This window comes from Orcinus orca, chromosome 5, assembly GCF_937001465.1.
Source record: "Orcinus orca chromosome 5, mOrcOrc1.1, whole genome shotgun sequence".
Classification (NCBI taxonomy): domain Eukaryota; kingdom Metazoa; phylum Chordata; class Mammalia; order Artiodactyla; family Delphinidae; genus Orcinus; species Orcinus orca.
The window spans coordinates 135,746,454-135,771,855 of NC_064563.1; the positions used below are offsets into that span (position 1 = coordinate 135,746,454).

General features: G+C 42.0%; 1 protein-coding gene across 7 annotated transcripts in view; it reads right to left on the reverse strand.

The window, feature by feature from the left end:
* Positions 1 to 25,402, reverse strand: part of TIAM1 (TIAM Rac1 associated GEF 1) — a 400,889-nt gene that overhangs the window by 148,593 nt on the left and 226,894 nt on the right. Inside the window, exon 2 of one of the 7 annotated variants that reach the window (XM_033418179.2) lies at positions 15,217 to 15,294. The exons of the other annotated variants lie outside the window; for them this stretch is intronic. The gene's annotated coding sequence lies outside the window, so the exon portion shown is untranslated. The remainder of the gene's footprint in view (positions 1 to 15,216; positions 15,295 to 25,402) is intronic. 7 annotated transcript variants of the gene reach the window in all.

A 25,402-nucleotide genomic window follows, 5' to 3' on the forward strand; every position in this document is an offset into this window, starting at 1 on the left:
TCCTCCACCTGCACAACAGAGGCTGAAAATGCATTTTTTTTATACTTAAACAAAAAAAAAAGTCCATATTCTACTACCAGAATTAAAATGTTTCTCTGTTATATTCTTCTAACCCCTGAGCAGAAAAACTACATGGGGAAGAAAGTGAAAGTTACCAGGCATGGTTTATAAAACATGCAGGAAAACAAAACTCTTTATTTGCTATGATTTTTTTTTCTGATTTTGGTGGGAAAAAAATTTTTACCTGTGAGCCTGGCTGTGGAACTGACCCCCGATACAGATGGATGAAGAGACACATAGTGGTTCTTTGCAATCAGCAAATATGCTAAGGTTGCAGGGTGTCATCAAGCACTCAGTACGTATCGAGCACTCACAGTGGGTTAAGTCCTCCATGGCCTTGTGAAGGTATATACCACGGCAACCCGAGAGCCACCAGGACTCCAGGTTTTCTTTAAGAGCTGCAAAGAATTCAACTTCATCGGGAGGCAGCTAAGCACCAAACTCAGTGTTGGGAGTTCAAGCCTGGAGTCCCACTACAGGCATCAAATCACAGCCTTGCCACTTACTTGCAAGGTGATTTGAGGCAAACTCTAACTGTCAATTTATTCCTCTACAAATGGGGATAAGAGTTCCTAAGCCATTCTGTTGATAGAAGCATTAAATGAGATCATCTAGGTTACCTAATTAGCTTAGCGCCTACCCCTTGGTCAGTTCTCAATAAATATCAGCGATTATTTCCACTATTATTCAACATTTGTAAATGGTAAGGAGGATGCTACAGAAGGGCCACTATCATGGGGGCTTCCTTAAAACATGGTACCTAACTCACTGAAACTGGGTCTATGTTCTAAGTTGAAACTGGTCGCCTTAAATGTGTTGTGAGACAATAGGGGAATTCATTAATCCAGCTGGAAGATGTGATTGACTCAATTAGCCACAGCCCCCGCACAGACACAAACCACGCTGACAAAATCTGGCAGGACCAGGATGGCCTGCATTACATTAAGATGACCCCTAGTGAAGTGAACGATAAATGTGCTGCGTTTCACAGTCTCACTCAGATTCCTCTCAACCCGTATAGTCAATTTCTGTGTCAGGTGTCAAATTACCAGTTTTCACAGGGAAGTGTGTGAGCTGCAGGAGGGGAAGGAATTACCAAAACTAATCCCAGACTTCAGATACCTCAAAAATAGACAGGGCTCAGGAGTCCCATCACTCCAACCCGACAGTCTCATGTGAGATGAAAATATGACAACTGTCAGAAATGCGGTGTCCACGGCAGTTAATCCATGGCTTTTCCTACAATGTCTGCCACACCAGAACTTTCTTTTTCACCTTTAGAAAACAGTCATAAGAGGCATCCTGTCACTTTTAAGTGTTTGCAAGTTCCAGGAATCAAAGTGTATAGAGAAAAGGATATTGTACTTGCCCTCAAAATACCTAAGTTCATGTACCAGGCTCTATTACTTACTAACTTATGTGACCTTGGGTAAGTAAACTACCCATTCTGACACTTAGCAGGAAAAATAACGATGTGTAATATTATCTACTTTACTTAACACCTACCTGAAAAGGTTGTTATAAGACGGAAATTAGAGAATCAAAACAAAACACTATAAACTATATAGGACTACAAAAGTATGTTAATTCTTACGCTGTTCATGATGATTTAGTGCCCAAAAGTGTTTCATATTACTGAATTAATGAGAATCAGAAAGTTTTCCCCTTACCCTGAAACTTAAAGTGGTCTGGGAGTAGTAGTGTTGGATCTAAATCCTAAACATGTCAGAAATCCTTAATATTTTTATATGCAATAAGCACCAGAAGAATTTAGATTTTAGTATTCATATTTAGTCCAAAAATCAGCCTTGGATGAACAGACAGATGGATTAATCTAGGACACTGGAAATTTTTTAATGGTTCAGAAATTAAGGTTAAAGAAAAATTCATCAGTCATTTTCTTTACTTATGATTTTAACCATTATTATATTCAATAAAGGAGTCAGGGGACGTCCCTGGTGGCAGAGCGGTTGGGAACCTGCCTGCCAATGCAGGGGAAACGGGTTCAATCCCTGGTCTGGGAAGATCCCACATGCCGCTGAGCAACTAAGTCCGTGTGCCACAACTACTGAAGCCCGTGCGTCCTAGGGCCTGCATGCCACAACTACTGAAGCCCACATGCTGCAACTACTGAAGCCCGCACACCTAGAGCCCATGCTCTGCAACAAGAGAAGCCAATGCAATGAGAAGCCCGTGCACTGCAACAAAGAGTAGCCCCTGTTCACCACAACTAGCGAAAGCCCGCGTGAAGCAATGAAGACCCAATGCAACCAAAAAAAAAAAAAAGGACTCAGGAGTGATTTCCAAAGATACATTATCTAAAATAGAATAGGAGAAATTATTACTGGAATAACAAAAGGAATGCAAAGGTTAAGACAAAGTGAAGGAGGGCAGAATCAAGGTAACAATGCAGACCCTATCAATCTACCCAGCTGGCTCAGTTTGACAGCAAGCTTTTGTTACAGTCAACTCATATAGGGAAAACAGGGCAGTTGTAAAATTCACAATGTCCTAATCAATTGCTCAGAAGAAGGACAAACGTTCTAGGTACCAAGATCAGACAGGAATTTCCACCAGTGGTCCTTTGAGGCAACTGTGATACAACGAGCCACGTTTTTTGAACCACATCCTTTCACATGGGCTCAGCGACAAGTTTCATATGACTGATTCTTGTCTTCATAATGGATTAAAGGAAAAAAATCACAGTTCAGGGACAGAAGGTCTGAAGAGGTATGATCCTGAGTGGTAGAGAGGTTGCTTACCCTCCAGGAAAATCTCTTTAAATACCTGCTTGCTCTCCAAAGAGTGCTGGGCTGAGGGGTGGTAAGCATGAGGGAGATGGAGCTCTCTGGCTCGATGCCCAAGGGTAGCTGGGTTGTGCTACCAGACGGCCATACCTCACCTGGCATAAAGGGACAGTTCCATCAGGGGTGAGCTTGTCTGGCTTGTGTAAAAACTGAGACTGTGGGCTTCCCTGGTGGCGCAGTGGTTGAGAGTCCGCCTGCCAATGCAGGGGACGTGGGTTTGTACCTCGGTCTGGGAGGATCCCACATGCCGTGGAGCGGCTGGGCCCGTGAGCCATGGCTGCTAAGCCTGCGCGTCCGGAGCCTGTGCTCTGCCATGGGAGAGGCCACAACAGTGAGAGGTCTGCGTAACGCATAAAAAAAAGATGATCCCTCAACACAGATGAATGAGCTAGACAGGGCTTCCAAATTCCTATTCCCTAAAGCATGGATGAAATGGTTTTAGCCCAACCATGTTTTCCAAGGCAAGTAAAAACAGACGCCCAAATCAGCCAAACAAAATTCCTGAAAGTTCCCCTATCCAAAGACTGCCCTGATTTTGAGCAATGCAACTTCTCAACATATCCAAATGCATCCCAAGGTAACTAAGTGAGGAAACGTTCATAGAATCGATATTCTTAAGCTACCTAAGTAAGTCGAGAAATTTCTACTAAAATGATAACTTTAATTTTAGAACAGTGAATCTTTGGCAATACTTAACCAACAGGTTCATCTGGAACAGACATGACTGTATTCCATAGGAGTCAAGTCAGTGCATTTCAAAGTGAAGTAATATATTCTTCCCCGCACTCAGGGAGATGTACCATTTAAGGAATGCTTACTATCTGACTGGCATCATGTAAGTGGCTTTAGACCAAAATACTACTCTTTAGTTTCCCCAGGTTCTTGGTGTTTATTGTCTTGCAACTATACTTGGACACTGACAAATGCCAATGCATACAACTCAACTCCAGCATTGCATCATTCACTACAAAGTGTTTGGAAACCACCAGTCCCAAAGGGCAGTGTTACAGAGCTGCCATCAGATCTCCCAAACAGCCCCCGCTGCTTGGCTCTAAAAAGGGCTCAAAGGAGGCCCCAGCTTACTGAAATGGATTTAATGGGGTTTTCTTCAGGACAGACCATGAGAATCACATAATTTTTCAAAATTCTAAGCAGCATCACTCCTACTCAGAAGCCATGAAGCTACTGAACTCTTGAGAATTCCACCCACCATTCCAAGCGTAGTGACCATACGATGTGAGAGTTCAGCTCTGGGCTCCTGGATCAATTTCAAGTCTGAGTCACATCGAAAACGCACGCCCATGGCATTGTAAGAGAGAATGGAACAACTGATCTCAAAAGAAAATGGAAATGGAGCTGACTGCAATTAACTTCTGATGCTGATGTCTGTTGTGGCTTAAGTTAACAGAGTTCCTAGTGAGAGAACTAGGGTATCCAGGTGCCCACAGAGGACAGTGGGAGGTGATGGTACTCTGCTGCAGCTGCTTCCATAACTCCTGTGAAACACAAGAGAGTGTATAATCTTTCAACTGCACTTCAGAATAATCTTCTCGAAAATATAACAATGCCTTAGTTTAGAAGAGACAAAACATGATCACATTACCCAACAGCATCTCTTCCAGACTCGAGTCGCCCCGGAGTCTTCCCTTCAGCAGACCGGCTTCCCATCCCCACATCAGCTGCAGGAGCCTCACTGGGCTCAGGAAGAGCCTCATTTCCTGAGACACCACACAGAGTGGAGGAGGGCAGCTCCTCTTTCACTGTCAAAGACTGAAGCTCAAGGAGAGGAATTTGGTTCTCATTTCCTCTGGCTATCCAAGGCTGAGGCTGAACCTGGAAGGCAGATAGGGGAGTCTCCATTCTAAAGGACACAGCCTTGGCCTTGTGTGAGCCCTGGAGAGGAAGGTATACCATAAAAGACGGGATACTCAGACCCGGCAGCCGCTGCCCGCCTCTCAGACTTTCTCCGGGCTCGCCCATGTGATCCAAAAGTAGGAAACAGCAGCTTGCAATTTCCATGATGGTCTCCAGCCCCCGCAACGTGGTCTTTCCCTTCACCTGTTCTCTCATCATGCAGCCAAGAAGGAAGTCCTTCAGCCTAAAATACAGTCAGGATGTCAAGGAGTCCTTTTCCCTCACCGGAAAGCAGAGCACGACTTGGTCATCCTGGCAATTTCATTCCTTCGCCACCACCCGAGGCACAGCTCCCTGGCCCGGAGTTGCCTTTCCCACTCAGAAAGGGAGGGTCACTCTGTGAATCAGACAAGAGCTCCCTGGAGTGAGGCCATGCATGCAGGTGGCCGGTGTGGCAACTCTGCCTGCCAGCAAGGAGGGCTGGGACTGCCTTTGTCATAGAGGACAGAGGAGATATCACAAGTCCCTCTGAGGGGCCACCAGGCGGGGGTGCACTGAATCCACGCTGTTGGTCCTTTATGCTCTGAGGCTAAAGGGCCCATCAGAAGGAATCGCTCCCCCTGGGCACCTGGTACATCCTCCTTGGTTCTGTTCCCACCACTGTGGTACTTGTGTTGGTGGAAGGTGCGTACAAGATGGCAAACTTCTCTAGGAGAAAATGGTTTAAGAGAGAACTGGGTAATCCAGATACCAAGGATGAAGAGGAAGGAAGAAAAGCTAGAAATGTTGTTAAGAAATACAGGTGCATATACTAAAAATTTGAAAAGTTGACCATACATCCATTTGAAAACTTATTAAGTATCCTCATTGTGTCAATTTAAATTAAATCTTAATCATGTCACAGTATACGTAAGTCAAACCATCATGCTGTATGCCTTACACTTATACAGTGATGTTTGTCAATTATTTCTCAGTAAAACGGGAAAAAAATCTTAAATTGAAATAGCATGCTGTATAGGAATGTATTAGATAGTGAAAAACAAAAGACCATTATTTTTTTAAAATATAGATTACTGAACCAATCATTAAGAAAAGCTAGAAATGTTAAGTTTCTACCTGCATGTGAATATCTGATTAGCAAGTTGATTTAATAACCACAAGTCAATCAGCAAACATGAAAGGTGGAAAACATAGCTGCCCAACCTAAAAAGTGAAGCTGTCATGGGGTCCCATGTAACACCATTGCTAGGGGGACATTAATCTTGATATGTATTTAGGTGAGAAGATAGGATTTTAATCAAATTTCAGTGCAGCAAAGAACCTTCAAAGTCAAATAAAATAATTTTTACAAAAATTTTAAAGGAATTCCTTCCAAGGATTTTCAAAATAGCAGTGATTCTTTACCTGCAAGTCTTCATCTTTTCAAAGAAAAAGACTAAGGCTCAGTCATAAGACAGAGTGACAGAACACTATTTCCCAAGTCAATCCCTGGGTACTTAGCCTAAAATGCTCCTTTACTCTCTCCTCATTTTAAAATGGGAAAACCTTTTAAAATGACTTAAATTTCGTACTTGCAAATCAATTCAAATTGTTTTGCAGTTATATATTTAAGACTACAAGGTCTAACAGGTAAAAGACAATTCCTTATTTCACTGACTCTAAGTAACAGATTTTTCATGTTGAAGGACTCTGAAGTTGAATATACTATTCTCACAATCACAATGGTGTGATAAAAATCGGCACCATTTTCTTCCTTGCTTGGTGGTACATAAAAGAGGGGTGTGTCTTACAATGGTTAGCATGTTATGAAAGAGGGGATATAAGAACAGATTTTTAAATAGTTATGACTATCTAAAAACTGCTTGTGAACTATTTGGGTAAAGCAGATTGTCTACATAAGAACTTTACTGATTGTTACCAATTCAGTTCAACTCAACCGATATTTATTGAGCACCTACATTATGTCTGCGACGAGAAAACAGACCGTTTCCTTACGGTGCCCGCAGCCTAAGAAAATGATGGACACTTGTCCACTCTGAGACAGGGCTGTAAAGGCTAATCTGGCCTTATTAATAGTGAATGATGGGGGGACAGGGAGGGATAAACTGGGAATTTGGGATGAACAGATATACATTACTATATATAAAATAAACAACAAGGATCTACTGTATAGTACAGGGAAATATATTCACTATCTTGTAATAACCAAGAATGGGAAAGAATCTGAAAAAAATTATACATATATGTATAACTGACTCACTTCGCTATATACCTGAAACATGGTAAATCAACTATACTTCAATTAAAAACTTAAATAATTTTTTTTAAATAGTGGGTGATGGGAAAAAAACAGACTAATTCTGCCAGGGGAAACTATCAGTCAAATCTGGTCGTGAAGGGTTCATCAGATTTGGCCTGCCTTGTGAGGATGGGAGGAAATGAACAGGGATAAGAGGGAGTTTGCAAAAAAGAAGGGCAGAGCGTTCCAGGAAAAGAGCAAAGGCTCTGAGGAATGAAAGCATCAGTCCAACGTTGTAGAGAAGTAAGTGCCTGGAAAAGAGCTGGAAGTGATGAGGCCTTTAAAAAGATGGGTTGGGGTTACGGATGCTACACAGAGAAATTAGACATGATTATGTGCAGTGGAGTCTGTGATGGGATTTGATTAGGGGAGTTACATGATCGAACATTTTCTCTCCCCCATCCCTCCGCATCCCCTGGGGTAACGTGAAAGAGAAGGTGGTGGCCTGTTGCAACCAACCCATCAGGCAGTGCCTGGAGGAGATAAGGTGGCCTTCACTTGGACAGTGAGAGCCTTGGGGTAATAAGGCTGTCCTACGTCCCCCTGTTCCGTCATTCTGTTCTATGAGTGAGCAGGTAGTCACCAGAACTTGGTGGCCACACATATACCTGTGAGAAATAAGGAGGAAACGAGAAGAAGAAGGGAGAGACGCCTCTGGTATTTGCAGTTTGGTAACTGACAAAACAGAAGGTGATAATAACACCTTCCACTGTGATGGCAAATGAGGCATCCAATTCAAAAGTCTTATGCCTGAGAGGCCAAAATTCACGGGCAGAAGCGATCCTACTGGAAATCTGGTGTCCATTCCACTCAACGCCTTGGAAGGAAGGAAGGAAGGAAGGGAGGGAGGGAGGGAGGGAGGAAGGAAGGAAGGAAGGAAAGAAGGAAGGAAGGAAGGAAGGAAGGAAGGAAGGAAGGAAGGAAGGAAGGATACCCTCCCAAAATGCTTAGATCAGGAAGGATATCAAAATGGAGACACAAATATTGGCCAATTGTATAATCAAAGAACTTAACAACAACAACAAAACCCACACATCTGATAACCTGCGAGAGGCCCCAAGTTAAAAACACTATCTCAACTACACTTTTACTGACTAAGCCAAGACCTATAATAATAAATGGATTAAACAGCATTGACAAGTTAACACAAAAAGAAAAGCTTGATGCCTCAAGTTTGGTGCCACGAAGTTAAAATGTAAATCAGCTTTGAGTTCAGCTCCCCAAACTCCCTAGGGCCACAGGAACACCCACTATGGCCCTTGCTCACACCTTGGGATGGGGGTAATAAATTAAATAAGATCACTGGCTGCAAGGCTGATGTTCCAAAGCTGTACCAAGCACAGTGGAATGCACCTGCAATGTATAAATAACTGTGCCTGAGCATCACTTCAAAGAAAGGTAGCAGTTAAGGGCACTCACTTCACCTTTCTGTGAGCGGGTGAGATGAGGAGTTGACAGCTGTGCAACACCAGGCAGATTTCAGGCAATGCTCTGAGTTAGTTATGGTCTGCTAGTGACCACGATAGGGACGGTAGGAGTGGGGCACACGGCAATGGGGACAGAGAGATGGCAGGAAAGACACGCACTAACTATGGGGCCACAAGGAACTCAATCCAACCTTTCTGACCATCCATCCCCTTTAAAATTAAGAGGATGGGGACTTCCCTCGTGGCGCAGCGGTTAAGAATCCACCTACCAATGCAAGGGACACGGGTTTGATCCCTGCTCAGGGAAGATCCACATGCCATGGAGCAACCGGGCCCGTGCGTCACAACTACTGAGCCAAGCCAGCACACCTCGAGCCCGTGCTCCACAACAAGAGAAGCCACTGTAATGAGAAGCCTGCACACCACAACGAAGAGTAGCCCCCGCTCGCCGCAACTAGAGAAAGCCCGTGCGCAGCAACAAAGACTCAACGCAGCCAAAAATAAATAAATAAAATAAATTTATTAAAAATAAATAAATAAAATAAAATTAAGAGGATGGTCGAGAAGTTTCTATGGTCCCTATACTTGAAAAGAACTCCACATTTTTTTAACTTGCTTAAGTCAAAACCTGTAAGTATTATAATGGAAACCACCATGAGATTCTCTCTGCTGGGCATTCTTTTTACAGTAAACAGGTGACGTGATTAAGGCAAAAAGTGCCACTGAGATTAACCCCAGAAATGCGAGATGGAAAACAAATTCTTACTTTAAAGACTGGTACAAGATCTTTTTGGCTAAATAACAACTAACATTCATCCTAGACAAGTAACAAATTGGGAGAAAAATAAAAAGCAGCCAAAGTCATTGCACACTGGATTTTTAAAAGCAGAAGGAAAAAAAAAAAATCAAACAAAGCACACACGCACCTCCCTGACGTCATAAGAGGATAATCAACCTCTTCAACACAAAGACAGCTCCTGGGAGGTTACGGGAACATTTCTACAACAGGAGTACATCAAAGTCCCAGAGCAGAAAGAACGATACACGCAATCACAAAGCAAATCTGTTCCTTGTATGATAGCAACTAGCTTTAAAAGCTTGACATTCATTGCCAAGTAATATCTATGAGGCCACGCACAAGGCGAGCGAAAGACACCAGGCCCTGCCTGCTAAGAATTAATGAGGACACTCCTGTCCAGGGCACTAGTGTGCAAATGGCTTTATGGGAATCCCCATTCAATAAAATCGTTCCAAGCATGCTCACCCGAAACAGAATGAGTGTGTGCTCTCACTTATTTAATCAATGTATAAATTACATATCTGGGCTATTGTTCAAATAAATTATGTACATTTTCAATTTCTGTATCTGTTTATAATGTGCGTAATTTATTTGAACTGAAGTACACAGAAATTTAAATGCATAACAGAGAGAGAAATACAAATTCTGAAATGTCCTTCCCACACCCTAATGAAATCATCTTGCACATATATCCAATATTGAAGACCACTGTTCTAGGACAGAGAAAACCAGTCTGGAAACTAAGAAAAAATAAGGAAAGACAGTTAATGGAAAACTCATAGGAATGCCTCTGTAACTTTACCTACATCTCGGGCTTACTGTGAAGCAACATAACAGCACTGTCAAAATCTCCCAGAATCTTCAAGAAGGGAATATCACCATTCAGAAGACCAGGTCGGTAGACACATGCTGAAAACCTTAGGCTGCTCTGAAATTATCTGCTGACAGCACTAGCTCTAGAGGGGCCATTAAATTGTGTTTTTGCAATCAAGGCAGTAATCAATACCCCTTCACCAGTCGTTAATAAAACCATGCCATATGCAGAAAAAGAAAATGATACACAAAGGAAGGACTCATTGCAACTTCCTCATCCCCAACCCCTGGAAGACAATACAATGACTGGCCAAGAAGCAGTAAGCAGGGCTTCCCTGGTGGCGCAGTGGTTGAGAGTCTGCCTGCCGATGCAGGGGACACGGGTTCGTGCCCCAGTCCGGGAAGATCCCACATGCCGCGGAGCGGCTGGGCCCATGAGCCATGGCCGCTGAGCCTGCGCGTCCGGAGCCTGCGCTCCGCAACGGGAGAGGCCACAGCAGTGAGAGGCCCGCGTACCGAAAAAAAAAAAAAAGCAGCAGTAAACAAAAACACGTTTCCAAACATCGCTGCACTGTTCAGTGGGGATTATCTCAGACACAGCCAGGATAAATAGTCAAGAAATTTCAATTACATAGTCTGGAAGAATAAAGGCTAACAGTAACACATAGAGAAAAATCATTTAACAAAAGATTTTTGAACAAAATTTTGATCCTCATAGGTGGGTAAACACGGTTTCCTCTTCTGGAAGGAATCCTCTCTCTCTCTTTCTCTCCCTCTCCCCCCCCCCCCACTCCCCTCTCTCTCCAGCTTCCAATCCAGGTGACAAAAGGACCTCTCACTGGAGGCCTCCCATCAGCATCTGACCCTGCTAATCTGCCCCCACTCCAAAAAAAATGCTCCCTCCCCTTGGATTCCATCCATGACCTTATACTTCTCAACTGCATCTCTCACCCCAAATGTAGTTTCCGCCACAACCTTCTATCTAGCTCTCCAGATGGAGTACTTTTCTCTTTAACAAACTTACTTCCTTCCTTCCACACTGTCATCTACCTAAAGCTCGGTCTTCAGCACAAATCCCTCTTTCTAAGCTGCTCTGGACACCTACATATGGCTACCCCACTGATTGCTCAAATTTGACACACCATTCTGGCTCAAAACATTCCACACTTATGATCCCTCCCAGAAGGCAGCCAGATTTATAAATGCAACAGGGAGTCTGGATGCAGTCAGAGCTAGTCTTCATCTGCCATTCAATGTCCCCATGACCTTGAGTGAGTCACTTACCATCCCTAGGGACCACTTTCTCCAACTGCAAAATAGGAAATCCCCCTTGTAGATCTGTGCTGGAGATGAAGTGAGGCAGCGTGTGTGAAGACATCCTTCATTGGTATTTAGTTAGGGTTTCATCATGTTCATTTCTTTCTTTCCAAATTTTCCTCTTCTTCCCCTTTTCTTTCTCCAAGGTCCCTAAAGTATCTTCTATATCTACGCTGTCCCCCTATTCTTAATCCTTTTAATGCAAGTCTTTTTGCCTTTAATCCCCATCACTAATATCCATCTTTTCTGCCCAAACCACTCAATGTTATACATCACTGCAAAACCAAACTAATGCACATTCAAGATACATTCAGTGTCCTTCAAGAATGCCGCCACGTCAACCCCTGCACTGCTAGATGATGTACAAACACCCCTGGCACACCCAGCAGAGACAAGAGCCACAGGACTAAAGGAACAACTTTCAGAAGAGTCAGTTTTACTCAAAGATTTAGTCAGAAGGTTAAGGAGAGCAGGGGTGTTGGTGCAGATTGATAACGGAATAAAATTTTAAATGTATATGATTTTCTAAGATGAAATACCCATCTTCCCCCCAAAATAAAACGGCACATGGAGTGGTTAGAGATTAATTCCCTTTTTATGGAGTGTTTTATTGAAAAATTTTACAAAGCTCTGTTCTTCCAAGATATTCTTCATCACTTTTCTCTTCTGAATCCCCACAGTTATCAGTTATTTGAATACCTGTCTTAATCCATCTCCTCTTGTAGGATCACAAGTTCCATGAAAGAAGGGACCACAGCTCATTACTTTTTATCACATGGTTCCACGGCACATGGCCCCTGTATTAGTCAAGGTTCTCCAGAGAAACTAAACCAACAGGATACGGATGCATGGATGGACGGATGGATGGATGGATAAGTATGTCAAGGCACTGGCTCATGAGATTGCAAGGTCTGGCAAATCCATAATCTGCAGGGCAAACCAGCAGACTGGAGACCCAGGGAAGAGTTGATGTTGCTGTCTTGAGTTCAAAGTCATTTGGAGTAGAATCGCTTCCTTCTAGAGGACCTTAGTCTACTTTTAAGGCCTTCAAGTGATTGAATGAGGCCCATTCAGATTATGGGGGGATAATCTGCTTTACTCAATGTCTGATTTAAATGCTAAATCACATCTAAAAAATATAGGGAGGGAGGGAGGGAGGAAGGAAGGACGGACGGACTACCATATGATCCAGCAATCCCACTCCTGGGCATATATCCGAAGAAAACCATGATTCGAAAAGATACCATCACCCCAGTGTTCACTGCAGCACTATTTACAATAACCAAGACATGGAAGCAACCTAAGTGTCCATCAACAGAGGAGTGGATAAAGAAGATGTCGTACATATATACAATGGAATATTACTCAGTCATAAAAAAGAACAAAATAATGCCATTTGCAGCAACATGGATGCAACTAGAGACTGTCAGACTGAGTGACGTAAGTCAGAGAAAGACAAATAATCATATGATATCACTTATATGTGGAATCTAAAAAGAAAAAAGTACAAATGAACTTATTTACAAAACAGAAATAGAGTCACAGATGTAGAAAATAAAACTATGGTTACCGGGGGCAAAGCAGGGGAGGGATAGATTGGGAGATTGGGATTGACATATACACACTACTATACCTAAAATAGATAACTAATAAGGACCTACTGTATAGCAGGCACAGGGAACTCAACTCTACTCAGTACTCTGTAATGGCTTATATGGGAAAAGAATCTAAAAAAGAGTGGATACATGTATATGTATAACTGATTCACTTTGCTGTACAGCAGAAAGTAAATCAACCATACTCCAATAAAAATTATAAAAAAAAAAAAGTACATGAAGAGTGCCTGACATACGAAAAACAAAACAAAACAGGAAAACCCCACAGCCACCTCTAGACTAGTATTTAACCAAATTACTGGGCACCACAGCCTAGTCAAGTTAACATATAATATTAACCATCCCATGTCCCAGTAGACTTTTTCTCCAGTACCTAGTAATGGTGTCAATATCAGCCAAAGGAACAAAGAGAATAAAATGTATTCCCATACAGGGCTTCCCTGGTGGCGCAGTGGTTGAGAGTCCGCCTGCCGATGCAGGGGACACGGGTTCGTGCCCCAGTCCAGGAAGATCCCACGTGCCACGGAGCGGCTGGGCCATGTGAGCCATGGCCGCTGAGCCTGGACGTCCGGAGCCTGTGCTCCGCAACAGGAGAGGCCACAAGAGTGAGAGGCCTGCGTACCAAAAAAAAAAAAAAAAAAGTATCCCATCTAGAATGTTTACAACTGAATAGCCAGCAGGTGTTCTAGACTGAATACCAGCCCACAAGTCCACCTGACTTGAGCTCTGAAGAAAGGTCTACTTGGGGTGTCCCTGGTCACCCCAGGCTTCAGGTCATGAAGGGGTCACTGAGAGAGTGGCCTGACTTTCATGATGTCAACTTTGCCATATATTTCTAGACAAAAGCATCCCTCCAAGCTTAAGTCTCCTAGTAGCCAACAACATTCAGAGTTGTGGCTCTCTTTTACTTCAACATGGAGAACAGCATCAAAATATATTTGCAGGGCTTCCCTGGTGGCGCAGTGGTTGAGAGTCCGCCTGCCGATGCAGGGGACACGGGTTCGTGCCCCGGTCCGGGAAGATCCCACATGCCGCGGAGCGGCTGGACCCGTGAGCCATGGCCGCTGAGCCTGCGTGGCCGGAGGCCACAACAGTGAGAGGCCCGCGTACAGCAAATATATATATATATATTATATAAATATATATATATATTTATATATATATATATAAATATATATATAAATATATATATATATATGCGCAGATGGGAAAACACAGGTACGCCAACTCCTGCCCCGCCGCTTAATCTGCCCCCACCCCTCACACACATGAACAAATTATGCATCCTAGGTACATAAGCTTCCCTGTGACGCCATTTCTGCCCTAGCCTTGGATCTGAAACCACCACCCTCTCCCACCTAAGCCAAGATTTCAAGCACACAGCAGGGTGTGGGTAGGGGTATCCCCAGCAAGTCCTCAATTCTGATGCAGCTGGGCTTAAAATTGACCTTAAAATTGACCCCCCAGCAGGGGGGGCAGGGTGTCGGGGTGTCTGATGGTTCACCACCTCCTACACTCTGCTCGTGACTAATGCATCACACTGGGGAAGTAATTCCTCCCAGCTGGCTGGAACCAACAAGCCCACAGTTAAACCAAACCACCCCTTGGAAGCCTTGGGTATGAGCACAGCCCTCCCAAGCCCTAAGTGTACCCCTTTCTGAAAATATTCACCTTGACAGAAAACAAGCAGAGAGATTTGGCTCAGGAGTTCTAATTCTGCTTCTCTCCAGGGCAGGGAACTTGAATTTTCAAGGACCAAACCAAAGAACACACCCAGTGGGGGGGCCATAGGTATTCCTCTTTGAGCACCAGGAAAACTTGTTAACTTGGGACAAATCATTTCATTTCTCTATGGCTTCGGATGCTTCCTCAGTAAAATCCAGCATGTAGTAAGCACTTTCGAAACGTAGAATAAGGAGCCCAAAGCTGGGTGTGGTATGTGACGGGGAGAAAAAAGGTACTGTGTACATCATCAGTGTAGGGATTTGTTTTTCCAGTAGTGATTTTCCATTCAAAATAGCATCCAGAAGAAGAAGGAGGGGGACTAATCAAGTGTATTCACTAAATAAAGCTCGTGATCAAAATAACATCAGCCTTCTGGTTCTGCCGATGCCTCACTCACACAAGCACAGGGAAGTGCGGCCCAAGCTAATGTTGGCACCAGGGTGCCAGCTCTAAAGCCACCTGTTTTGTTCTGTTTCTCTCACTCCATCCCCACACTCACAGGAACAGGCTGCCATCTGTGCTGTACCAGCTCGGCGTGGTTCTCCATAAAGGTAAATAAGATCCTGACGTTTTTCATCTAAAAAAAAGAAAATCCCTTCAATTTTTGCTTCCAGACCTAAATCTGAATTCAACTCAACCCAATTCAATCTCAATGTGTGCTGAGAATCTTCTCTGTGGCTGGCGCAGTCCAAGATTCCCTGGGGATGCTAAGATAGAGAAGGCTCAAGGCACCTTAAAGCGTCTTAAGGATCTCGGGGGTGGGGAGGTAAGATGAGACAAGGACCCCAAAAATGCAGTAAAAGACCTAAGAGCAATCAGGTTGTCTATGATGAGCTCAGAGTGCTATGAAAAAGGAATACTAAAATTTACCATTTTAGTATTTTAATGAAAATTTTAATGCTAAAGCACGCTGATGCCGCTAATACTATTTACAATGAAAAAATATGCTCTAAAGAGGGCAAAGGTAAAAACATACATTTGATTACAAGAATATGCACAATAGGACAAGATGCCAGTTTAATTTGACTGTGATATTTTTAAGCGATGTGTTATGATTACTTAGGGAAAAAATATCATTTTGGCACCATTTCATCTATAATCAGAATATTGAAAATCCTTAGAAAAGGAAACATTTCTAATATTGGGGATTAATAATGGGTATTTGAAAATAATTTTGCTGTAAAATCATGGTATAGAGGAGAATATTCATTCTAAAACACACACACACACACACACACACACACACACACACACACACACACTCCAAAGGCTTTAATAAATAAGAACAGGTCATTTCAAATTTTAGGCTATTTAATTTTGAAATGGATGATTTTTTTCATCCTGAAAGTTACAGAGGATTTCCCCAAAAGAGCCCCATATCAAGAGCCACCATTTTAAGACAGGTAAAAATGATGAAATATAAAATTTAAAAAATCTTGTGCATAAAGCATCTAGATAATAACGAATACTTAGGGGTTGAAACTGAGGTCTCTACTATTTCAAACACTGATTCAAGAAGAAACGAAGTATGTCTGCTTGTCAGGGAGAGCTCTGGGTCACTTTAGTTCTAATTTGAGGATGGACTAGATTCTTTTTTTTTTTTAATTTTTTAAAATGCATTTTTCTTCCAGTTTTATTAAGATATAATTGACATAGAGCACCGTGTAAGTACCAGGTGTACAGCAAAATGATTTGACTTACATACATCTTGAAACGATCACGGTAAGTTTAGTGACCATCCATCATCTCGTACAGGTACAAAATTAAAGAAATAGAAAAAATGTTTCCTTGTGATGAGAACTCTGAGGATTTACCCTCTTAATAACTTTCCTATATAATGTGCAGCAGAGATAAATATATACATCATGGAGTACATTATTTCCTTAGTACTTATCTTATAACTGGAAATTTGTACCTTTTGATTCCTTCACGGATGGACTAGATTCTTGATCAGCTTTTCTCAAAGGCACATCCATAAAAGCTCCTCTCCTAAAATTGTGGGTACTGCCTATTCAGGGCTATTCTAGAAGAACACTAGGAATACGTGCACTCTCTGTCACTGTGCTATGTGTTAAAAGAACGGCACCGGGGGGGGGGGGGGCTTCCCTGGTGGCGCAGTGGTTGAGAGTCCGCCTGCCGATGCAGGGGACGCGGGTTCGTGCCCCGGTCCGGGAAGATCCCACATGCCCCGGAGTGGCTGGGCCGGTGAGCCATGGCCGCTGAGCCTGCGCGTCCGGACTCCGCAACGGGAGAGGCCACAACAGTGAGAGGCCCGCGTTATCGCAAAAAAAAAAAAAAAAAAAAAAAAAAAATGGCACCAGGGGTGAGTGAATTAAGAAAATAAATTAAAATCCCACATCATAAAAAATCATAGGATATACTTGAAGATATTATTCCGAGTGAAATAGGACAAATACTGTACAATTCCACTTATATGAGGTACCTAGAATAGTCATTGAGAGAGAAAGTAGCATGGTGGTTGCCAGGGGGTGGGGGAAAGGGGGAGTCAGTGTTTAATGGGCATAGAGTTTCAGGTTGGGAAGAAAGAAGTTCTGGAGATGGATGGTGGCAATGGTTGCAAAACAATGTGAATATATTTAATGTCATTGAACTGTACACCTAAAAATGGTTAAAATGGTAAATTTTATGTTATGTATATAATACCACAATTTAAAAAGTAGAGGGTTTATTAATAACTAATGTTTTCAGAGTGCTTCAAAATTTGAAAATCATTTCTATATAAGTTAGATCATTTAATGATCTCAGCAACTTGGAGGAAAGGCATATGTATAAACTCTCACACTTGTTTCTTTCTAAGTGACATGTCTCTTGTTGAGTGGGTGGAAGAGTGTACTCATACATGTACTCAATTCTCAACCCCACACTCTCTTCCAACATTTGTACACATTCTGGAGATATACAGGGAATGTTTCTAAATACTTTAAGGAATATGCATTCTGTGATCAGAGTTGGGAATTCCAACTCTTGCAGTCAAGAAATGGATTTCACTTTATTTAATCCAGTGTTTTCCAAACTTTCTTAATTGTGCAACTTTATTTTGCAGAATATCTGTGAACAGCCTGTGAGAAAGTATTTGATGGGTTACTACTGTACGAACTCATCTAATGAAAGGTACTCATTTACATAGATTCAGCCTCTCCTTGCAGAAGAAAGAGCCAAGTAATCAAGCTGTTAAATTAATTGGCAACTCCAAGTATCAATATCATGACCAGCACTATCCTCATCTGGTAATCTTCCCTCTCCAATTTCCTAGATCTTCACTCATCCAGATCTTTCCATCAACCACAAAAGTACAACACAGACCATGAGAAAGATAATAATGACTAACCTGGCATCATCCTTGGCTCTTAGAATTCTTACTCACTGGACATGGATCAAATCTGATCCATTTAGGGCTCATGTATATGTGTGTGAGGGGTGGTGTGTATATGCATACATATCTATGTGTATATGTGACTACTGGAATACAAGCTTTAAAAAAAATAAAAAGCATAATGGTATACATGCCCCCGAAATCTTTTTTATAAATTCTGGTATAAATGAGTCAGAGAAAGAAACAAATATTTTACTCTGTATTAAACAAATATATCAGAAGAAAGAAGTGCAGGGTGAAAAGGAATACAGGTTTTACAGGTGATTTTATACAGCAACAATACTTCAATTTGGAGTTTAATGTATCCCATTAATGGCTTCTTCCTACTCATTAAAACAAAAACATCAACAGCCATGAAATGACATTTCTAATCATAGGTTTGTTGTTTTTATATTGTGTTTTTAATACAGTGTATCCCCAAACCTTTAAGACACAGAAATGAACTATTCAAAATTAACTTGTAATACGTTATGCATATTTAATTCTCAGAAAGACCTTGATATCTCCCTCTGGGATGTAATCAAAACTAAATCTTCTCCATGCCTTTCAGAATGAAGGAAAACACAGCCCTGGCTTTCCAGGAGTAAACCTGGCCATGTGACTACCCCACCACCCTCCCCTGCTTCCATGATATTTCTGAGAATGCAATTAACTGCTGACATTGGCCCAGGCTTCAGTGGAGCAAACACTAAGCCTGCCAACTGTTAGTTCCTGTCGAGGCTTGTGCTGTTTGTTTGTTACATATGTTCAATTTCTAATGGGAGTTTGTCAGCTTCTTTTTATTGAACTTGACACAATGGGAAAAGCCCTTAAGGGTTAATTAATTAATCTCAAAATGAAATCTGAAACAGATAATGAACAGGGCTTGAGCAACTGTGAAAGACACCCAACAGCATCAACCAAAATAAGGGCTGTTCCCAGACCACAGTCATCTCAAACTCAGCTGCATTTCATTATGTCACTAGCCATCAAGTAGTCAGGACTAAGAGATTAGTGCTCAGAGGATGGATGGTGGAGACAGACAGAACTGGGTGGAAATTTTGAAGCTACTTAATACCCAAATCACCGGGACCATTACTTCACATCATGAAGGCTCAGTTTCCTCACTGGTAGAATGAGAATAATATGGGTAAACAGGACAATCCATTGGAAATCACCGAGGCCACTGTCTGAGCCATGGAAGTAATCAATAAATGATATCCTGGAGGACAGACTTCAGAATATACTACAAAGCTACAGTAATCAAAACAGCACGGTATTGGCACAAAAACAGAAATATGGATCAATGGAATAGAGAGCCCAGAAATAAACCCACAATCTACAGTCAAATAATCTTCAACAAAGGAAGCAAGAATACACAATGGAGAAAAGACAGTCTCTTTGGCAAGTGGTGTTGGGAAAGCTGGACAGCCACATGTAAATCAATGAAGTTAGAACACTCCCTCACACCATACACAAAAATACACTCAAAATGGCTTAAAGACTTAAACATAAGATATGACACCATAAATGATACCCTGGGGGGGGGGGAATATGCAATCTTTCATTACATCTAAATATTGATTAGTAACCATAATCTCCAGGCTCTTGCACCACAATTAGAAGCTTTCCCAAAAAAGCAAGTAAGAAAAAAAAATTAGTGAAATCAGTGCCTGAATGTATGAAATCTTTTTCCTTACTGATTACAGTGAAAACAAAACACATGAAGCCTTCAAATGGAGTAGTAAGGCACGGCACATAACAATAGTCACTAGGGGTATCTGGTATCCCTCTTCAATGATGAAGCATAAAGATGAGAAGTGACAACCCAAAAGACCACCGCCTTGTAAAATAATACACCCATTCTCTCGCTCTTGTATGCCTTTGCAAGCTTTTTGAAAAGATTATTGCTACCCAAATTAAAGTCACAGCACATGCATCTTCTAAATATAAGTAACCATGCTGATTGAAGATAACCAGAGACAAAAATTTCAGTGTCTTGGAAAGAATATTGCCAATGGCAAAACATTATTTATTTTTTGCCCCAGAACTTTTCAGGAATGCACAAAGCAAATCAGACTTACTAAATATAAATAAACTAAAAATAAAATATAGATATACTATTTAGGTCACAGTTTTGAGGGATAAAAACCAAATACCTGCTATCTCATGGTAGGAGGTGCCAATAATAAAATGTGTTGGCTGTTAAACTGACTCAGAAAAGCCAGCACCAAAAATATGACTCATATGTTTGAGTAGAAACCCCCAGTTACGGATGGAAGAGACAGAAAGGTCAGATCTGAATTGTGAATTTTAGGGCAGAGTTCCTCTACAGAGTGCGATTACATGACGTGATCACTTTTTGTTATCAAGCGTAAACAACAGCTATTACAGCTGAGACACGGTGCTTAGTGCTTAAGGTTGGGAAGAGGTCGAGGTGGCCCATCAACTCTGACCCCACAAGCCCAGGCCTGGAGACGAGTGGCCTGCTCCTACAGGGCCTCAAGAGCTAGATTAATAGAGTGGAATTTAAAACTATACAATAAAAACCCTGGGTTCCATTTCTTATTCTTCTCTAGACTCTTATTATACAACCCTTATAACTATGGAATACAGACAAGGGCATTAAATCAGGACACAGTTAGAACTGAGAAGCATAAAGAGGAAGCTCAGATAGGAATTATCCTCTAGGTAAGTTCATCAAAGTATGCCAGACATATGCCGTTGACCTGCCCCTGCTATCCAGGTGGGATATAAGACTCAGAGAATAAAAACAGTGTTATTCAACATATAGTTGAGATGTCAAATATCTTGCAAAACTCTCCCCCAATACTATCCACAGTCAATTTTAAGTAACTTCTGGATTATAGAGCAGCATGGCACTGCCTTCCCAGTTATCAGCATCAAAATGATTTATAATTGTTAAAACAAAAAAGACCTTAAAAAAAAACACTCTTTGGGGAAGAATGACTAAGATAAAGCCAAAAGCAAATGATATAGTGAATATGTATGAAACTCTATCCCAAGGTATGGCTCACCAAAAGCAATAAAATGTAAGACACTTGCTTGGTGGGGTTCCTGAGAGTTTTGGCCTCTATTTGGCTGTGAAAGCTACAGATACATTCATATATTCTATTTACTCCTAAAGCAAAGAAAAGGTCCTTTTTTTTCAATTTCCTCAGAAACTCCAAGCCAACCTAAAGGTTTCCTAAGTTGGTACCAGAGGTATGAAAAATGAAAAACAGCAACCACAGAAATAACAGCAGCCTGTGGAGTGAAGAAAAACAGAGAGGACGGGAAAAAAGAAAGGAAATCTTGGAAGCTTAGGGTCCAAAAGGAATCAGGTATATACCGACTAAATCCCAATCTTAAAAAATGTCATGAAGAACCTAGGGGTAAGACAGGAATAAAGACACAGACCTACTAGAGAATGGACTTGAGGATATGGGGAGGGGGAAGGGTAAGCTGTAACAAAGCGAGAGAGAGGCATGGACATATATACACTACCAAACGTAAGGTAGATAGCTAGTGGGAAGCAGCTGCATAGCACAGGGAGATCAGCTCGGTGCTTTGTGACCACCTAGAGGGGTGGGATACGGAGGGTTGGAGGGAGGGAGACGCAAGAGGGAACAGATATGGGAACATATGTATATGTATAACTGATTCACTTTGTTATAAAGCAGAAACTAACACACCATTGTAAAGCAATTATACTCCAATAAAGATGTAAAAAAAAAAGAAAAAAAAGAAACTGCCTGGCAAGAGAGAGAGAGAGAGAGAAAGAGACAGAGAGAGAGAGGGAGGGAGGGAGGGAGGGAGGGGGAGGGAGAGAGAGAAGGGGGCAGAGAAGACATATTTATAAAGTAAATAGTATAAATTTTATTTTTTTAATTATTTATTTTTAAACACAGTTTTCTTTTTCCCTCTTAATGTTTCTTCTAATAGACTGATCAGTTGTTGAGAAGGGTTTTCCTTTATTTATTTTTTTGGCCACGTGGCATGCCAGATCTCAGTTCCCAGACCAGGGATCCAACCCTTGCCCCGTGCATTGGGAGCAGGGAGTCTTAACCACTGGACCGCCAGGGAAGTCCCAACAGTATACATTTTATATTTTTTTTCTTAACAAGGATGTGCCACTGAACATGTTCACTATGATCACTGTTTCACTAAAATCTTTCTTTAAAAAAAAAATCTATCTATAAACAATTTTTAAAAATTAAATTTGGGGCCAAGAATTGTAGTTGATGATTTTGAGAGCGGCAAATCTGAGTTAGTCATATAGAGATGTAAGTGGTGATGAATGAGTGTTTGGGGCACAAGATTGGGCAGCATGGATAAGGACGGGAAAGAAGAGGAAAGGGGAGGAAGGAGAGATGAGCACAGACAATTAAAAATAAATAAATAAATAAAAGTGGTTCTCACCTTTTCCCCTCCCTTCCAGAACCACGAGGAACAGTTAAAAAGTAATCCTCGCAGGTTCCTGTGAGCCGCCCTTCCTCCCAACCCAACTCTCCTTGAGCAGATGCCCTTCTATCACCTTGCAAATCTTTTTACTCCACAACCCAGTTGTGGAGAAGAAAGTGATGACAGCAATTTCAAACCTTGGGTTTTTAACATGACTGAACTTCTCCTAAGTCTTTTAGTAATTTGTTTAAGAATGTGCCTGGGGGCTTCCCTGGGGGCTTCCCTGGTGGCGCCTGGTGGTTGAGAGTCCGCCTGCCGATGCAGGGGACACGGGTTCGTGCCCCGGTCCGGGAAGATCCCACATGCCGCGGACCGGCTGGGCCCGTGAGCCATGGCCGCTGAGCCTGCGCGTCCGGAGCTCCGCAGCGGGAGGAGCCACAACGATGAGAGGCCCGCCTACCGCAAAAAAAAAAAAAAAAAAAATGTGCCTGGAGCACAGAAGCTCCCCTCCATACCGGCTACAAATTCTAAACGGGCTTCGTTGGGGTTTTTTCAGTTGAGGAACAAAACCAGTTCTCCCCTAAAACCTTCATTTTTTTTTTAAACATCTTTATTGGAGTATAATTGCTTTACAATGGTGTGTTAGTTTCTGCTGTATAACGAAGTGAATCAGCCATACATATACATATATCCCCATATACCGACCCTCTTGCATCTCCCTCCCTCCCACCCTCTAGGCAGTCACAAAGCACTGAGCTGATCTCCCTGTGCTATGTGGCTGCCTCCCACTAGCTACCGGTTTTACATTTGGTAGTGTATATATGTCCATGCCACTCTCTCACTTTGTCCTAGCTTACCCTTCCCCCTCCCCATATCCTGAAGTCCATTCTCTAGTAGGTCTGTGTCTTTATTCCTGTCTTACCCCTAGGTTCTTCATGACATTTTTTTTTTTAGATTCCATATATATGTGTTAGCATACTGTATTTGTCTTTCTCTTTCTGACGTACTTCACTCTGTATGACAGACTCTAGGTCCATCCACCTCACTACAAATAACTCAATTTCGTTTGTTTTTATGACTGAGTAATATTCCATCGTATATATGTGCCACATCTTCTTTATCCATTCATCCGATGATGGACACTTAGCTTGTTTCCATCTCCAGGCTATTGTAAATAGAGCTGCAATAAACATTTTGGCACATGACTCTTTTTGAATTGTGGTTTTCTCAGGGTATATGCCCTGTAGTGGGATTGCTGGGTTCTATGGTAGTTCTATTTGTAGCTTTTTGAGGAACCTCCATACTGTCCTCCATAGTGGCTGTACGAATTCACATTCCCACCAGCAGTGCGAGAGTGTTCCCTTTTCTCCACACCCTCTCCAGCATTGTTTGTAGATTTTTTCATGATGGCCATTCTGACCGGTGTGAGATGATATCTCATTGTAGTTTTGATTTGCATTTCTCTAATGATTAATGATGTTGAGCATTCTTTCAAGTGTTTATTGGCAATCTTAAAACCTTCATTAATATGTCTATAGTATACTGACCCCAAGATAATGTGAAATATACTTTCTTTTAAATTTTATTGAAGTATAGTTGATTTACAATGTTGCGTTAATTTCTGCTGTAAAGCAGAGTGACTCAGTTATACATATATACATATACAGTCTTTTTCATATTCTTTTCCATTATGGTTTATCACAGAATATCGAATATAGTTCCCTGTGTTGTACAGCAGGACCTTGTTGTTTATCCATCCTCTACATAATAGTTTGCACCTGCTAACCCCAAACTCCCAATCCATCCCTAATCCCCACCCCCTTGGCAATCACAAGTCTATTCTCTATGTCTGTGAGTCTGTTTCTGTTTTGTAGATAAGTTCATTTGTACCCTTTTTTTTAGATTCCATATATAAGCAGTATCATATATGTCTTTCTCTTTCTGACTTACTACAATTAGTATGATAATCTCTAGGTCCATCCACGTTGCTGCAGATGGCATTATTTCATTCTTCTTAATGACTAATATTCCATTGTATATCTATGTGTATATATATATATATATATATATGTATATTACCACATCTTCTTTATCCATTCATCTGTTGATGGGCATTTAGATCATTTCCATGCCTTGGCTATTGTGAATAGTGCTGCTATGAACATAGGGGTGCATGTATCTTTTTGAATTATAGTTTTGTCTGGGTATATGCCCAGGAGTGGGATTGCTGGATCATCTGGCAACTCTATTTTTAGGTATTTGAGGAACCTCCATACTGTTCTCCATAGTGGCTGTACCAATTTACATTCCCACCAACAGTGTAGGAGGGTTCCCTTTCCTCCACACCCTCTCCAGAAGTATGCATTTTTAAAAAAAAACATGAGTTTTTTAAAAACTACAGTGGGGAGGGTATCCACTCACGGGAGTGGCCTGGCACAGGCGTGCCAGAGCCCAAGCAGGGTAGGGGTGGCACCCACAAAGGGAAGGATCCAGGGTTAATCAGAGTCCAGCCAGAGTGAGGAATGCTGGACAGAAGAGCACAGAGGAGCCCTCCTGAAGGGACCCCCACAGGTCCAATCAGGGAGGACCTGAGTTATCAAAATAAATACTACCACTAACACAGTATAACCATTGACTAAAATAGGAAACCATGAGTCCATATAGCTATAAATAAGTAAACTCGAAGTTTGTTGAGAAATAGGGGTTCGACACCGTTTCAAAGTCTCTCTATAAAACGTTTACTGGGCTTCCCTGGTGGCGCAGTGGTTGAGAGTCCGCCTGCCGATGCAGGGGACACGGGTTCGTGCCCCGGTCCGGGAAGATCCCACATGCCACGGAGCGGCTGGGCCCGTGAGCCATAGCCGCTAAGCCTGGGCGTCTGGAGCCTGTGCTCTGCAGCGGGAGAGTC